We start from the raw sequence: 17050 nt of genomic DNA on the forward strand, positions 1-17050 counted from the left end.
TATATATATATATATATATATATATATATATATATATATATATATATATATATATATATATATATATATATATATATATATGTGTGTGTGTGTGTGTGTGTGTGTGTAATATGTAATGCTGCCTTCTGGTGCCTCTACAGTAAATGACAAGCCAAATGGTTACCTGTAAACCAGAAAACCGTTCACTAAGGTGGATGGTAACCATACAACCAAATGATGTCTGGTTATTTAGTGAGTTAAGGCTAAGCTTAATGAGATTGCAAGTGTTTACATCCAAGGGATGGCAGGGGTTTATTTTTTACATAATGCCACTCAGTGACGAGTGTGGCTAGTCACCTTCATCTAGAAAGCTGGCATTGAGAACCCTGGCCTCAGACTCTTACGTTCTTGATTGGGCAAAGGATGAATTGTTGATAGAGGGATAGAGAGATAATTAGGCTGACTGATGGACAAATGGATGGATGTTTATTATCAGAGGTAAATCTAACCTTCCCTCATCAAAACGACTTCCCAGAGCAGAATAAAATCGTCTTGTGGTGGCGAAAATATCTTACAAGATGACGTCCTTGAACTGAACAGAAAAAGCAACAGACTTGCCTTGAGAGAAGGTTAAATCGTTGATCACACTTAAAATTTCCTCTCCATCGGTGTCAGTCTCAGCTTCATTGATGTCCTTAGTAGAGCTGAGGTTGTTGTCACTTTGGGCTGAGATGGGATAGAGGCTGTTGTCAGCGGTGGTTGATGGCCGGGATGCCAGTGCCACCAGCAGGGCCAGGAATACTGCCACACGCATCTCACCGACCACCATCAACAGCAGCAGCAACAAAAAACAGTGCGGAGGCCGGCCACTCCCGGTCTTTTATACTGTAGGTGCGAGCACACAAACCCACACGCACATCCACACACATGCACAACGATGCACACACACACACACACACACACACACACACACACACACACACACACACACACACACACACACACACACACACACACACACATCTACACATGCACATACACATACACACACTTATACATACACACTCAATAGTACACACACACACACACACACACACACACACACACACACACACACACACACACACACACACACACACACACACACACACACACATGCACATGCAAACATGCATATGCATACATACACACACACACATACACGCACATCCACACATAGACACACGGATGCACGCACACTTTTGTACACACACACACACACACACACACACACACACACACACACACACACACACACACACACACACACACACACACACACACACATCTACACATGCACATACACATACACACACATACATACACACAGTTTTACATACACAGTCAATAATACACACACACAAACACACACACACACACACACACACACACACACACACACACACACACACGCACATCCACACATAGACACACGGATGCACGCACACTTTTGTACACACACACACACACACACACACACACACCAATGCACATACAAACATGCATATGCATACATACACACAGGCACGGTCATCCACCCATACACACACAGATGCACGCACACTTCTGTACCTGCACACACACACACACACACACACACACACACACACACACACACACACACACACACACACACACACACACACACTCACACACACACACACACACACACACACACACACATACATACATATACACACACATACAAACATGCATATGCATACACACACACACACGCACGCACATCCGCACATACACACACGGCTGCACGCACACTTTTGTAAAACACACACACACACACACACACACACACACACACACACACACACACACACACACACACGCACGCACGCACGCGCTCGCGCGCTATGCACTGGTCATAGGTAGGCTTCGCATTAGTAATATGCAAGGAATTTCTTTGGGCAAGTCCATTTGTGCATTTAAACTTTAATGGATGAAAGTAAGGCAGTTATGGTTAATGGAAAACATAGCCACCATCATCATTGCTGCCACCATCACCACGACCACCACTACCACCACCAGAGCTGCTAACACCACCAGCATCACAATTACCATTACGATCACAACCACCACCAAAAATGCGAATGATTTTTTGCTGAATAAAATCGTCCGTTCGTAGTTTCTTTCTCTCTCTCTCTCTCTCTCTCTCTCTCTCTCTCTCTGCAGAGACATAAACTCCACTGAAATGCCCCGCTGCTTTTTCCACTTAATGTAAAATATGGAATATTATCGGGGGTAAATAAAAAATATTTAGGTCTGTAAGATTTATACACAAAATTTTAAATTCCGTCTTAACAATCAATCAATCAATCATTTCTTGTGGCACCCCACGGGATGCATAGGGCCCCGATGAACTCTCTCCACCAATATTCGTTTCTTACCATCTCCTTCAGGTCCCACAAACACTCCTCTCCTGCTTCTCTTTTCATTGTCCTCAACCAGGTTTCCCTCGGCCTACCTCTACCTCTTCTTCCTCTAGCAGTCCACTCTGGCACATCCTGTATTAAACTGCCTTCTTTTCTGTATATGTGCCCTAGCCACTTACAGCGAGACAGTCTCACATATTCATTAACTGGTTCCACTCTCGTAATATCTCTTACACTTTCATTTGTAACTCTGTCTTGCCACTTTACCCCAAGAATCCTTCTCAGTATTTTATTCTCAAATCCTAATACTTTCTGATTTGTTGCAATTGTACACTACCATGACTCATGCCAATAAATTATAATTGGTCTAACCATGGACTTGTAAATTTTCACTTTAGTATGTACCGAATGCATATTATTATTCCAAACAGATTTCAACATTCCAACAGCTCGCAAAGCCTGTCTAATTCTCTCCCCAATTTCATTGTTTAATGATCCATTTGATGATACAATCGTTCCCAGATATTTAAAGTTTTCTACATTCTTCACCACATTATTCCCAATTACACAATCCATTTGGTTCTTCACATTCATATTAATAATTTCAGTCTTTCCACAAATTATTACCAATCCCACTTTTTCTCCTTCCTCCACCAGACAATCAAGCACCCTCTGCATCTCGTAAATACTTCCTCAAACCAGTACAATATCATCAGCATAGTCCAAATCCATCAGCTTCTTATTTTCTTTCCAGTTAATTCCTGCACCTGTTCTCCTTACAACCTTTCTCATAACATAATCCATTACCAAAACAAACAGCAATGGCGAAAGAACTCCTCCTTGAATCAATCCTGACCTAACTTGAAATGAATCACTCAAAGAACCACCCACCATTACCTTACAACAAGTAACTTCATGCAGGCTTCTAATAATATTTACAAACTTTTCTGGTATACCATAGAATCTCATAATTTTCAACATAGCTCCCCGTGAAACACTATCAAACGCCTTTTCAAAATCCACAAAACACATACTAAGTGGCATTTTCATCTCATTAGCTTGTTGCATTAGATGCCTTACAATAAAAATCTGATCATTACAACCTCGACCCTTTCTGAATCCCGCTTGTTCTTCTCTTAAAATTTTGTCAATTACTGACTGTAATCAGTTCAACAAGATTTTGGGAAAGACTGTTGCAACTACAGGTGTCAAAGTTATCCCCCTCTAATTGCCACACACACTTACCCCGTCACGTCCCGGGCTATTTCGCACCTCCGACACCCCCCAATCCTGAGCTTTTTTTTTTTTTTTTTTTTTTTTGCCTAAAACCTCTGCTTTTCGTGAGAAACATCGAAAATCCATAGAGAAATCTCTCACCTGAGGTTTAAAATACTCAATACAGGTAGCAGTACCTCCTTACCTTACTGGGTTTTCTATCAGGCTGGCTCCAAAGAAAACGAGTTCTATGGGAGGGTAACTATTCCACACCACTCATAAACGGTATTTATTTTTTTATTTGGTACGAATTTATATGTAGTACGAGAGTATATTGGTTCTCAAACAGTAATTTAGGGATTATAAGCATTGTTTCACTCACTAACTCATCAACATACTGGACCTTTTTTGGCGACATTATCTGATGATCATTTCTGACTGTTTCTTCCTCTAATGCTATGTAAACTTTGTCCTCCATATTATCATCGATTGGGGAAACACTCTGGCCCTGAATGTCTTTATTGGCGAGGTAACTGGTAACAGTTGAATTGCCGAGACAATGGCATGCGGGGGAGAGGAGGGAGGTTATGCAGTGTAAGGCATTGTCCCTGCCTGGCAACTTGCAGAGGAATAGAGGAAGGTGTCTCGTGTATACGTACAAAAAATCACTCGCGAAAATTGAAAACCTTGCAATTGCACGACGTACCAATACGTCAACAGGACTAGCTGTGACAAAATGTGACGTACCCATACGTCGATGGGATGTCCCGGGTTAAATCTCCCTTTTATGGTATTTTTATAATCACTCCATTTTTCCACTCTTCTGGAATTCCACCATTATCCCAAGCCACATTAAAAAGTTTCAAAAGTGCATTCATCAACTCGTCATTTTCCACCTTAAGCATTTCCGGAAATATTCCATCCTTTCCTGGGGCCTTAAAATTCTATAATTCCTTTATAGTTTTTGCTACCTCTTCCAAGGTTATATCCCTTGTTTCTATCTGCAAATCTCTCTTGGCTGGCAAAACGTCCTCTTCAGCTGGGATTGGTCTATTTAGAACAGATTCAAAGTGCTTTTTCCACCTTCCTTTTATATCTAAATCTTTACTCATCAAATTACCATTTCTATCTCGTACAGGTATTTCCTTCCTTCTCTTTTCAGTCCCAGTTAACTCCTTTATGGCCTGATATGCTGCTCTTGTGCTCTGACCGTCATTTTTACTTAATTTAATTTCTGTCTCTGTTGCATTTCCATCATATAGCCTCCTCTTTTCACTTCTAACGAGTCTTTTTACTTCAGAGTGTAAACTCCAGTACTTTACTCTAAGTACTTCAACAACCTGACCATCAAAATGTTGTTCTTCACATCTTAATTTTGCCTCTTTCCTTTTCTGAATTGCATTCCATGTTTCATCTGATATCCACTTTTTCCTTCTCGCATTTTCCTTTTTCTTAATAGTAACCTTAGCACAGTCATGCAAAATCTCTTTTACCTCTCTCTACATTTGATTAATATCATTGTCTTCAGATTCCATCAAAGTCTGCAGGACTAGAAACCTGTTCCTACATTCCCACCGATTCTTTTCCTTCGTGTTCTCATCACTCCTCAGCTCATCAAAATCATAATTATTACCTCCTGCACAATTACCATTAACGTTTCTCTTAAGTTTTATTTTGATCTTTGACACAACAAGTTGATGATCACTACCTATATCTGCCCCCCTCCTTACGCAAACATCTTGCAAATAACTCTTATGCCTTCTGCTAATTGCTATGTGGTCAATCTGGTTACAATATTTACCACATGGTGAAATCCAAGTAGTCTTATGTATTTTTCTATGCTCAAAGATAGTTCCACCAATTATAAGGTCATTTGCCAAACAAAAGCTTCCAACCTGCACCCCATTTTCGTTTCTTATACTAACACCCTCCCTACCCATACTATCTTCAAAGCTATCCCTACTACTGCCAACAATCGCATTAAAATCACCAATGCAAACTAACACATCATGTCTTGCCACTCTATTCACTACATCCTGCAGCTTCTCATAAAAGTCATCTTTCATTTCATCAGCATCCTCATTTGTCAGATCGTACCCTACAACCATACTGATATTACCATGGTCAGATTTTAAACGAGCTTAAAGCAAGCGCTCATTAATTGGTTCAAACTCACATACTGCTTTACAAGCATCTCTACTCAGCAGTAACCCTACTCCTTGGTAATGATTTCCATCACTCCTACCAGAAACCAACATAGTAATACCGTCTTCCAAATTCATTTTATCAACTCCAAGCAACCTCGTTTCTTTAAGAGCACAAATATCCATCTTGTATTCCTTGAACACTGAAATAAGTTCTTCCATTTTACCAGCCTGACTGAGAGTTCGAACATTCCAGTTTCCTATTCTTAAGGTTCTTTTTGGGTGTATACACTTATTTTTACACCGTGGGTTTCTTAGCACCCCTTGCCCACTTAAGGGCTTCACGGAACTGAGGGCCATTGCTTCGTCACCAGAGTTCATCAAGATTTCTTAGGCAGTAAAATATTTTACCCTCGAGCCAATGCCAGTGACTCGCAGGAACCAGACAGTGAAGAGAGGAAATTAACTAAATGAAAGTAAAATGCAGAGGGTTTGGCCAGACAAAGTACAAGGGAAAGAAAGAGAGCAAAAAGAATATGGATAAAAGTGTCCCTTTTAGTCGCCTCTTACGACAAGCAGCGAATACTGGGGAAGTATTCTATCCCTCTCAACAACGAATATATATTAAACATTTGAGGCAATTTTCGAAGTGCTCAGCCTCAACATTAATGAAAGATTCCTATGATAATAATCACCCAAAAGTGCTGAATATAATAATAATTATAATTACCGATTGATGTGCAATGGGAATGTGATGCTGGTCTAGTGGTAATGACTAACTGTGGATCGTCAAAATGAATATATATATATATATATATATATATATATATATATATATATATATATATATATATATATATATATATATATATATATATATATATATATATATATATAAAAGTTGTAACCCAGATGTCAAATATAGCAGTCTAACTCTTCATACGTAGAAAACTCCAAATGGTAAAATTAGTGTTAGACTAGTTACTAGGGGACACTGCCAGCATCCCTCACACATGGTGTATTATCAGCCTCTCGGGTGATAATTTATTCTAACACATGGCGCATGTTTACAGTTTCCCCGGTGATAACTGGTCCATGCACCTGGTGTATTTATCAGCTCTATCCGGTGATATGTTCAAGCAGTGTGTGTGTGTGTGTGTGTGTGTGTGTGTGTGTGTGTGTGTGTGTGTGTGTGTGAGAGAGAGAGAGAGAGAGAGAGAGAGAGAGAGAGAGAGAGAGAGAGAGAGAGAGAGACAGACAGACAGACAGACAGACAGAGACAGACAGACAGACAGACAGACAGAGACAGACAGACAGACGACAGAGAGAGAGAGAGAAAGAGAGAGAGTTTCTATATAGCAACAGCGTGTTACCTGAAGGTATGAATGTTCAATTGATGTCGGTAAGAGCACAAAAATAATTCTTCTGGCAACAGATTGGTAAACAGTACCTTATTGTGCGATGTGATGAACGCTGATGAGGGTGATGACATCCGCTCAGATTATTCTATACCATCACAAAGACTCAATTGCTTTTCATCTCATCACACCTACCTATTTCTCATGGCAGTAGATACCAAACCATTACATAAAACTTATACCTACGAGTATTTTGTGAACTGGATAGCAACAACGCAACACGAGTAGTTTAACTTGCATAAATTTTACAAACATATCATCAAGTCATCCCACTGACAGTAAGTGCTTCTTCTCAGTTGTTTGTGTCTGTACTGCATTATGCTAGAATCAGAACTGGTAATAATAGAAATTGCTCCTTGTATTATGCCATTACCAAATACCACGTAACATTTTGCTGTGGATGGAAGTATAGATGCAGAGGTGAAATTTAGAATGAATGAAGTAGGAAAGGTGCTGGGAGGAATAAAAAAGGTGTTTAGATGTCGTTAGCTTAGAACTGATGTAAAGAGAGGGCTGTATTAGGGAGCAGTGTTACTGACTGTGTTACATTGGGCTGAAACATGGAATATGCGTGTAGCAGAGAGGAAGAGATTGAATGTAACGGGGATGAGGTGTCTGAGAAGTATGTGTGGAGTGACACATGGATTGACTGAGAAATGATGAAGTGCCAAGGAGAACTGGTGTTAAGTGAGAGATGGCTGATCGAGTTGAGCAGAGAGTGTGGCGGTGGTTTAGGCATATGGAGAGACAGATTGAAGAGCGTTTTGTGAAAAAGGAAACTGGATCTGAGGTGAGAGGTCTAAGGCTGAAAGAAAGACCATGAAGAGGATGGATGAAATATGAAGAGAGCGTTAGATGTGAAAGGGGGATCTGTAGAGCTAGGCAAAGGGATGTATGGAGAGATATTGTGAATGCATAAAAAGTTGACGTGGCTCCAACTGGATGTTCTCACGCGTCTGGTCTGATCTGATCGGGTCAGGTGCGAGGAAGGGGATGGGTCCAGTATGATGTGGCACGGATAAACCAGCTCTGCTGTCGGGCCCTGCTGCGCATTTCATTGGACTGCACTGCGCAGTTGACCCTCGTGCAGTGTAGTGCGATGAGGAGTGGTCCTTTCTCCCCTTAGAGGCTAAGATACGAGTAAACGTGTGTGTGTGTGTGTGTGTGTGTGTGTGTGTGTGTGTAAGTAATTTGTTGAACGTGTCGTCCTGTCTCGACTACCCTCCTTTGGGGGAAAAGCCTACGTATATAGAGAGTAGATACAGTACAGATAGCCACCATCGTCAGATGCGCAGAGAACGGCAGTCAAAATTGTTTTCCCACAAAAGCCACTATGTCTTTAGACTGTGGCAGAACATGCTTTCTCCACTGTTCCAGCGTCCTGTGACGTGAATGAAACCATGGCCTGTATTCCCGTAGGTTATGGTAGCTCCGTAACACCTCCTAAGCTATTCAATTTGCTTATTATATCTTGCCATCCTCTTCTGTCACTTAAATTCTTCAATTATCGCTACACTTTGCGCGACTAATGTACTCAACGGTAGTACCCAGCCGAATAAAAAAAATAAGTTAGGAACAGGTGTTAGGAAGGTTTCTTAACCATCTGGATTAGGAGCCCTTGTGGTGTTTCCCGGTCTGAATCACTAAAGTAATCGTACCCAAATCTGTAGTAAATCGAATGAAATAGTTGTGCACATACCCGTATATCCCCAAGTTACTTTTCAGCTATAAAGGGATAAATTATTTTGACCTTGTTCCTTTTAGTTATGAATATAATAACTTTTATGAAATAAAGAATTCATACCTGCTGATGCAATGTAAGGTTAGTATCATCAATCATCATATGACTATTGTTGTATCTTCCAACCACTCAATGTAGCATTGTCATCAGGTGACTCAATACTGAGTGACAAGCCAAATGATTTCCTGTAAACCAGGAAACCATTTACTACGTGGTTTGGGATTAAAGTGTTTTAGCTTGACGGGGCCTATAATAGTTTATATCTGAGGGAAGGCTGGGGTTTACAGTTCTCGTAATGTCATTCAGTGGCGAGAGAAGCTGGTTACCCTCTCCTTAAATGTCGGGACCGAGTAACATAGCTCCAGGCTTCTAGAATCCAAACGGGGTAGAAAAAAAAAAAAAAAGGATTTGATGATGATTATGATTCTGTCAACACATGGCGGCAAAGCAATAAAACAGAAACGTGTTCCAACGTGGCTAAGGATTTAATGTGCACGGATATTCCCTGACAATGACTGAGCCTAATTTTGTGGTATTAACTCCTACAGCTCGGATCATTTCATTTTATTTTTCTTTCTTCGTCTTCCTCTTCTTATTATTTTTTTTTCCTTTTTGCTGTAACCAACTTGACACAATTATATTAATGTTAAGAGACACCCTTCGTTGTGAAGGGGCTAAGGAAGTGTATATCTAACCACTCCAGCTCCAAGGGTCTCTCCATATCTGGATGCAATTTTCTCGTCGTTTTCGGGTTAAAAACAGTCTCCATCATCCCCTTCAGGACGTAATAGCTTTTTATCTCATTTATTCATGTAACCATCAAGTGAATTTTCTAAGCGAAATATTAGCCTATCATTCTATAAGAGTTAATATCCGTCCTGTAGGAGAAGCAGAGAAATAAAACGACAATTTCCAGTAAGATGTGGAAACAAACATGCAAGCAAGAATAAGAACGTGCCAAATAGATTTAGTAATAATTGGCGACGGATGTTTTGTCGTACCTCTTTGTAAGATATTTATTTTCAGTATTATGTCTCAATATTCATGTGTATATTATTTTCATATTTCCACAGTCGGTATAAGTTGCAAGAGCAACGTACAGGATAAAATAGCTGTTATTAGATAGAATAAATCAATGAAGAAGTTGTGTTACGAAGGATCCTTTACTTATACTGTAATAAAAACGGTAAAAGTTTATTCCATATTTCCCTTTTGAGGGTGTATAGTCCCGAAGCTTATTACATTGAAGGCCAGATGACCAGTTAATGTTGGCATTAGACGATCTGCAAACTTGTGTCATCTGATGGGTATGGAACCTGTGCAAGGCCATCACTTGGTACTGGGTCATAATAAGGAGAGACGTACATCAAAACTTCCCCACTTCGCTATATCTCAGAGGCTTGTCGGTGTGGACTGATACTGTCTCCACCCTTGTGGCAAGGCTAGCAAGGTCACGAGACGCGTCGCCTCATTTTTTTTTATATATATATATATATATATATATATATATATATATATATATATATATATATATATATATATATATATATATATATATATATATATATATACTCGTATATTTGTGCGTGTGTTCCCTCAGATATTTCTTCTCTATAAAATCGACAGCAGTAACGCTTTTTCTTTTCCTTCTTCTTCAGTATCTTCTTCTTCTTCTTCTTCTACTGCTACTACTACTACTACTACTAGTAGTACTACTACTACTACTATTACTACTAATACTACTACTACTACTACTACTACTGCAACTAATAATAATAATCATAATCATCATCATCATTATCATCCAGTTCTACATTGCCCCATGAGGAGCGTAGGAGCCCGGGGCTAGGCAAGTTGCTCCTGACATTTAACATGAGAGTGACCAGCCTCACTCATTCCTGAGTGGTATTACGCGAGCAATAAACCCCAACCACTCCTTGGATATAAACCATCACCGGCTCAATCCGACTGGAGCGCCGTAATTACTCACTAAACCACCAGGCGCCAAAATTTGGCTATATGGTTACCACACAGCGTAGTAAATGGTTTCTTGGTGTACAGGAAACTATTTGGCTTGTCACTCAGTGTAGATTAACCCACAGGCAGATGGAAGAGGAAAGAATGAAGGAAAGAAAGACAGAAGAGGGAGTGTAAAGTCACCCGTAGGCAGAAGCACCAGGAAAGAATGAAAGAAGACAGAAGAAGATGGAAGGAAAGAAGATGGAGGAGAGGAAAGGGCAGACACCTGAGAGCAGCACTACATCGAGTGAGTGGATGGTGAGCACCCCTACCTACCACAAAATAATAATAAAAAAAATAATACTAATAATGATAATAATAATAATAATAACAATAACAATGTAACTACTACTACTACTAGTACTGTATCTATATCTACGAATTCATCTTTGTTTTCTTTTTCTACTTCTACAGCAGCAGCAGCAGCAGCAGCAGCAGCAGCAGCAGCAACAACAACAACAACAACAACAACAACAACAACAACTACTACTACTACTACTACTAATTATTATTATTATTATTATTATTATTATTATTATTATGTACCCTTCTTCTCCCTTTTCTCCTTATTCTTGTTCTTTTCCTCCTCCTCCTCCTCCTCCTTCTCCTCCTCCTCGTTTAACTCATCTTTGTGATGCAATAAACCATTCTGAAGCGGGGTATTAAACAAAACCCCCGTTAACCCTGTCCCTACAGTAGCATTGTTTCTTCAATATTTTTGTCGAGGATGTTATCTGCGTGTTAGCATTTTTTTTTTCCTGGTGGGAGGGGAAGAGGGGGGGGGGGATGTGGGTTAAATGAAGTACAATGGCATCTACTGTGTTATGTACATTGAATTTTTACATAATGGTCTGTGTGTGTGGCTTTGATAGTACATAATGTTTCATAATAAAGTCACAGGTGTGGAGTTCCTTTTTTAAAACTATTTAATTAGATGAAGTCCTTTATATTTTATTCTGTATTGTGTGTGTGTGTGTGTGTGTGTGTGTGTGTGTGTGTGTGTGTGTGTGTGTGTGTGTGTGTGTGTGTGTGTGTGTGTGTGTGTGTGTGTGTGTGTGTGCAGCTTTTTACAAGCGTTGCTGTGAATGCAACCAGACTTTACATCCAGGTCAGCAATTGCACAGTTTGGTGAACAATGCCAGGGATGAAGCGTTTGTCATTTATACTCTCCTCGTTTTACCTTAGCCTAAAATTGCAGTATGTTCAGTTGTATCTAGAGTTTAGAAATAGGTAATAGCGCTGGTTACGGAGAAGCGCCACGGAGAGGATGTAGTCATACTGCCATCGAACTAAATGAAATAAGTTGCAAAGGACGAATGTCTCCACCGAGACAAGAGAGAAGAAATATTCGAATGTAATAGCGTCATAAGAAATCCCAGGAATGTATTTTGCCTTAACCCTTCTAGTACCATTGCACGTTTTTAATTGTATTCTTTCTGCCACTTCACGCTTTTATTCTTCCCAAGGCGAGAATTCAGGATGGAAAGGAGTTTCTTCATAGGCCAAAAGAAAAGAACACACGTCTAGGGTTAGAGAAAGAACAAATCACTAACAGGGCATTGGTTTAACTTCTTCTTATTCTTATCGAGAAGAGATGTTAGGCTGGAAAAAAGATTCTTCATTGTCAAAAAAAAAAAAAAAAAAAAAAATCCCTTGGGGTTAGGAAGTACACTAAACAAATACGACATCAACTTAACCCCATCAGTCCAATGATGTATTTCATATTTTATTCCCTTCTTCTCCCCTCGGTTCTATATATTTTATGATATTAATTTAGACGTTTCCAATTCGGCGGGTTAGGTAAATCCTTTATTAACCCCTTCATTCCATGTTGTCGCCCCTAAGATAAATATAACCGTCTGTCATAAGCAAGAAAAAAATGTACTCGAAACGAAAGAATTAATCCTTTGAGTACGGGTGAAACTGTCATTAGTTTAGTTTTACTCCCGGAAGATTATGTTCATTTTGCGAAAGGTGGTGCACATTGATGGTTTAACTAAGGCTTTGACTAACTCATCAATTTCATATAGTCTGATTAAAGTTGTACAAAAGAGATTTTAGGAAGGAAACGATAAAGACGTTCCCGAGCTGAATGTGTTGAGAGAGTGGCAGGGGAGTTGACACTTTAAGGTACCTAAGCTGCTTCCCCTAAAGAAAGAGGGGTAGCCGAGACACGACGACACACACCCAGTTTATTCATGCACACATACACATACTTGTATCTTAGCCCTAAGAGGAGAAGGGACAGATCCTTACCCAAACACACCACACGAGAGTCAACTGCGCAGAGCAATCAGCGACATCGCAGCAGGGTCCGACTGCAAAGCTGGTTTCCCCTGCCACATCATAATGGACCCATCCCCTTACCGGCACCTGGCCTGATCAGTGATCAGCTCTCATCACACTGTCCATCCATCCTATTCATCGTCTTCCTGTCAGCCTTACACCTCTCAGATTCGATCCAATTATCTTTTTCACCAAATGCTCTTCATCCAGTCTCTTCATATGCCCAAATCACCGCAACACTGTCTTCTCAGCTCAATCAGCCATCTCTCACTTAACACCAGTTCTCCTTGGCACTTCATAATTTCTCGCTCAATCTATACACGTCATTCCGCACATACTCCTCAGACACCTCATCACCATTACATTTAAATTCTTCCTCTCTGCTACATCCATATTCCATGTTTCAGCCCTATATCTCCTGCCGTCTGCCCTCGATCATACTCTCAGGCTCTCTCCTATTCCTTCTCTTCGTCTCTGCTAGCACTCCGATTTCCCAGCCTATGTATACCGATCGGAGTGCATAAGTGTGTGTGTGTGTGTGTGTGTGTGTGTGTGTGTGTGTGTGTGTTCCTACCTAATTGTTCTTAAATAATTGTATCTTTACAGGAATGAGTCAAGCTCGCACTGTCCCGTGTCTTAAACCATATTTATCGTACATATCCTTAAATTTGTGAATTGTTTTGGCACACACTATTTCATTCGGTAGTGCATTCCATTGATCAATTGCTCTGTTTGGGAAACTGAATTTCCTTACGTCTTTATCACCTCTCTTCTTATGCAGTTTTTTGCAGTGTCCTCTTGCTGATGTTTCCCCATATGTTAAGTAATCATTTATGTCTATTTTCTCCTTCCCTGATATACATTTATATAGCATTATCATGTCACCTCTTTTCCTTATCTCCTGTAGTGTTAGTAGATTCAGTTTATTTAGTCTTTCTTCGTAGCTTAGGTCCCTTAAGCTTGGTATCCATCTTGTAGCGGCCCTTTGAACTTTTTCAGTCTTGTCTATGTGTTTTTTGAGATGAGGACTCCAGACTACTGATGCATACTCCAGGGTTGGTCTAATGAATTATGTTATTATCCTTCTTAGCATGTCTTCATTTATATATGTGAATGCTATTCTCATATTTGCAAGCAGTGTATACATGTTCCTATCTTCTCACTGATGTGGTCAGCCGGAGATAGTCTGTTATTGATAATCACACCTAGGTCCTTCTCTCTTTGTGATGTGTGTAGGGTTTTATTTCCTAACGTATAATCCCAATCGGGTCTTTTTCCACTTTCACCAAACTTGATTGCATGACACTTGTCCACATTGAATTCCATTTACCATGTATTACTTCATTCATGGAGTTTATTTAATTCTTCTTGTAGCTCTTTACAAGAGTCTGTGTTAGTAATTCTCCTTTGTATTTTTGCATCATCTGGAAACATATTCAGATAGCTTTCATTTCCAGTGTTACTGTTTACATCATTTATATACACTAAAAACATGATTGGTGCCAGCACTGAACCCTGTGGTACTCCACTAGTCACTTCTTTCCATGATAAGTAGTTTCCCCTTAGTACTGTTCTCATTTCTCTTTTTTTGAGAAAATCTTTCATCCAACAAAACAGTTTGTCTCGAATTCCTCTTTGATGGTACAGTTTCCATAAAAGTCTTTGGTGTGGTACTGTGTCAAATGCTTTCTTGAAATCTAAATAGATACTGTCCACCCATCCTTCTCTTTCCTGTATTGTGTTTGTTACTCTGTCATAGTAGCTCAACAGATTAGTAACACATGATTTTCCTTTTCTAAAACCACAGTCTTTCTGTTATCATACTGTGTTCTTCTAGATGATTTACCCAAGCTTTTCTTATAAGCTTTTCTAATACCTTGCTTACAACACTGGTCAGTGATACTGGTCGGTAGTTGAGTGGATTTTGTCTATTTCCTTTCTTGAATAAGGGGACAATATTTGCTTTCTTCCAAATATCAGGTAGTTTACCTTGACTTAAGGATTTCTTGAAAATTAAAAATAATGGTTTACTTAACTCCTTTGCACATTCTCGTAGTACCCAACATGAAATTTCATCAGGACCACTTGCTTTTCCTCTGTCTAATTTACTTAACTCCTCATGTATTACTTTTTCTGATATTTGTATATCTGGTAGTATGTATGGACATGCATGTTCCACATAGTCCCTCTCAAAATTTTTTTCTTCTGTAAAAACTAATTGGAAATTTTTATTTAGCGCTTCACAAATATCTTTCTCTTGTGTATAGGTGATTCCCTCGTCTGTAATGGATTGTATTATATCTTTTACTTTGGTTTTGCTTCTGATGTAGCTGTAAAATAGCTTTGGTTGATCACTACTTTTATTTATTATATCCTCCTAAAACTGTTTTTGGGCTTCCCTCCTTATTCTTGTATAATCGTTTCATGCCTGTTTGTAATTATTATACGCCCTTTCACTATTGTGTCTTCTGTATCTATTCCACAACAAATCTCTTCTTTCATTTGATTTTTTACATTCTGTATTGAACCATTTCTATATTTTCTTATCTGCTTCTTTGTGCTGTGGGACGTACTTCTGGACTCTTATTTCATAAAATTCACAGAATTTTCTATATACAACATTTAAATCTTGTCCTCTAAGCTCATTTCCCCAATCAACTTTTAAGAAATACTTCTTTAGGTCTTGATAATTTCCCATTTTATAGTTTAGGCTCTTTTTGTAACTTTCGTTGCTGTTAACTATGTCATATGCTATCCTGAAGTTGTAATTTAGTACTGCATGATCGCTCTTGCCGAGTGGAGGGTGATATATTAAACTGTCAATATCATTTTCTTGCCTAGTAAATATTAGATCTAGCATTGAAGGTACATCGAGTCCTCTTTTTCTGGAGGTTTCCCTCACATGTTGCTTTAGGAAAAACTCTTGCAGGAGATCCAGGAGCTTTTGGTCCCAACAGCTTTCTTGGCTAATTATATCTAGTGTATTCCAATTTATATTTATATTAAAATCTCCAGTTAGTATAATTCTTTCCGATTTCTCTTCCATTTTATGTAGTAATGATCTTAAACTCTGAATTGTACTCTCTGCCAGGTCCTCATATTCGTCTCTTTCCTATGTGTTTGATCTGGGTGGCATGTACAAATTGGCTACAATTACTTTCCCTTCAGATGTGTTGATCTCTACTGCAATCAGTTCTACTTGTGATGGTATATCTAGTTTTATTTCATTGACTTTTAGATTTTTCTTAGTTAATATTATAATTCCTCCTCCTTTTTTCAAATTTCTGTCTCTTCCCCATATATTGTATTCCTCTAAGTTTAGTATGTCATTGGATATCCTTGGTGTTAATTTTGTTTCAGTTAGGCATATTATATGTGGTTCATTTTCCCTGACATAATCATTCATCTCTAGTAATTTAGATACCATTCCATCCACATTTGAGTACATCAACTTTATCATCGTGTTTATATATTTGTCTTGACATGGTTCTACTACCTTCCTCCTTTTTATTCCCTCCTGTGTGTGTGTGTGTGTGTGTGTGTGTGTGTGTTATCTCTCCATGGGTAGTTTCCATGACGTCAGATATGTGGCTCAAGTTGGTTATTATGCAATATCATGAACTTCTTGTCTTGTCTGAACTAAAAAGGGTGTGCTGATATTCATCGTGTGTATTGGCATTCCTAGCTAGGGGCTGTGTATGTCTCCACCAGACACTACACATTACATTAGTGTTACACATTGTGCTTATGACATATCAATGCTGATGTATTAATGTCCATAACAATTACAGGTTGAGCCATGATATATTAATGTTTATATAT

Source organism: Coenobita brevimanus, chromosome 72 (assembly GCF_032717465.1).
Source record: "Coenobita brevimanus isolate Jiangsu-jjx chromosome 72, ASM3271746v2, whole genome shotgun sequence".
Taxonomy (NCBI): Eukaryota; Metazoa; Arthropoda; class Malacostraca; order Decapoda; family Coenobitidae; genus Coenobita; species Coenobita brevimanus.